The sequence below is a fragment of the Octopus bimaculoides genome, chromosome 5 (assembly GCF_001194135.2).
Source record: "Octopus bimaculoides isolate UCB-OBI-ISO-001 chromosome 5, ASM119413v2, whole genome shotgun sequence".
Classification (NCBI taxonomy): Eukaryota; Metazoa; Mollusca; class Cephalopoda; order Octopoda; family Octopodidae; genus Octopus; species Octopus bimaculoides.
In genome coordinates, this window is record NC_068985.1 from 15,245,595 (window position 1) to 15,248,001 (window position 2,407).

Here is a 2,407-nt window from a genome sequence, read left to right on the forward strand (position 1 = left end):
ATATATATATATATATATATACATATGCATATACACATATGTATGTATGTATTTATGTATGTATGTATGTATGTATGTATGTTCAAGACATCATAAATAAGTGTGGACAATTAAAAGTTTTCAAAACTTGTTTCTTACAATATTTCTATCCAATTGTAATAACCAGGTTTTGACGATGTATAATTCTCCATTCTTTTTTTCACAATATCTTGAATAGGTATTTTGTACGCTGTATCAAATCCCTAGGAAGTGAACTCGGGATTTACCTGTCGAATGAACTCCCGCCTAATTTTTATCTCAAACAAATACCGTGTATCTCTATCATTCGATGCCAGAAACTTTATTATATTACAGTATTAATAAAGTACCCGTCCGAATTCCAAATCCCTGAATAAGTATATATTAAACATTAAGATAAATTCCAAAGGAAGTGGAGTTATGACTCGATGGAAATTAGGACCAATTTGAAATGAGAAGGAAGGTAAACTAAAGAGTCTAAAATTTCTCTGAAGAAAATTTGACGTCGTCCCCGTAACCTAGCGGTTCGGCAAAAGAGACTGATAGAATAAGTACTAGGCTTACAAAGAATAAGTCCTGGGGTCGATTTGCTCGACTAAAATGTGGTGCTCCAGCATGGCTGCAGTCAAATGACTGAAACAAGTAAAAGAGAGTATTGTACATGTTTTCTTTTTTCATAACTGTATACCTACGTTTGCACATCTGTGTGTGTGTGTGTATGTGGGTTCTTTCAGTTTCCGTCTACCAAATTCACTCACAAGGCTTCGGTCCTCCCGAGGCTATAGTGAAAAACACTAGCCCAAGGTGCCACGCACTGGGATTGAACCCGGAACCACATGATAGGGAAATAAGCTTCTTACCGCTCAACTATATGTAACTGTACACCTATATTATTTATAGAGTATTATATGTCATATAATCTTTATATAACAAGTCTATATCATATTTTTTGTTACACAAATCAAAACAATCCGCCCTCTTCGGTCTCCACCACCACCATCACAAAAAAGAAAGGAAAGAAAACAAACATTACCACCGTACCCTCCACCGTAACCAGCGGCGCTGGGAAAGTTTAGAAACCTGCTGAATCAGTTAACTGTCAGAGCAACACGTGGTAAGTTCTTGACGCTTTCTGTTGAAGGCGGCGTAACAAAAACTTTCAGCTTAATTTCATGATAAATAGAGGGTACCGGCTGTCAGTTGGTCTCATGGTGTAATGGTTAGCACTCTGGACTTTGAATCCAGCGATCCGAGTTCAAATCTCGGTGAGACCTAAAGTTTCTTTTAATCATATTTTGGCATGATATACATTTATTTTTTATTTAATCATAGTTATTATGTCTTTTCGCTGTATAAATAGTACACATGATATTTTGTATTTGCCAACTATGTTTGGGATTACCAGAGCGTGTGCGCGCGCGTTTCTGTATGTATGTGTGTGTGCATTCTTTTGTTTTTTTCTTTATAGTTTTTTCTCTTTTATTTGTTTCAGTCATTTGACTGCGGCCATGCTGGACCGCCGCCTTTTAGTCGAACAAATCGACCCTAGGACTTATTCTTTGTAAGCCTAGTACTTATTCTATAGGGTGCTTTTACCGAACCGCTAAGTTACAGGGACGTAAACACAACAGCATCGGCTGTCAAGCGATGGTGGAGGGACACACACACACACACACACACACACATATATATATATATGCGAAAGGCTTCTTTCAGTTTCCGTCTAGCAAATCTAATCACAAGACTTTGGTCGGCCCGAGGCTATAGTAGAAGACACTTGCCCAGGGTGCCACGCAGTGGGACTGAACCCGGAACCATGTGGTTCGGAAGCAAGCTTCTTACCACACAGCCATTCCTTTCAGTCATTTGACTGCGGCCATGCTGGAGCACCGCCTTTTATATGTATGTATATTTTTTTAACCTTTCCTTCTTTCAGTCATCAGAAGAATTAAAGAATATTAAATTGATCGAATTAATCGCAGTAGTTACTTTTTCAAGTCTGGTACTATTCTATCGGTGTGTTTTGCCGAACCGCTAGGTTACGGGGACGTCAACACACCAATACCGGTTATCAAGTGGTGGTGACACACACACGTACACATATGCACCTCAACACACATACACATACCACGGGCATCTTTTCAGTTTCCGTCTACAAAATCCACTTACAAGGCTTTGGTCGGCTCGAGGCTAAAGTAGAAAACACTTGCCCAAGGTGTCCTGCGGTGGGACTGAACGCAAAATCATGTGATTAGGAAGTAAATTTCTTAACACACCTAAACAGTAGGTCTCACTGAGATCTGAACTCTGGGCGCTGAATCTATCTATCTATCTATCTATCTATCTATATATATATATATATATATATACATATATATATATATATATA

At 38.4% G+C, this 2,407-nt stretch overlaps 1 non-coding gene across 1 annotated transcript; it reads left to right on the forward strand.

Annotated features, from left to right (window-relative positions):
• Positions 1-1,220: 1,220 nt before the first annotated feature.
• Positions 1,221-1,292, forward strand: Trnaq-uug (transfer RNA glutamine (anticodon UUG)). Its single transcript has one exon. It is a non-coding gene; the product is annotated as a tRNA-Gln (tRNA).
• The last annotated feature ends 1,115 nt before the right edge of the window (positions 1,293-2,407 follow it).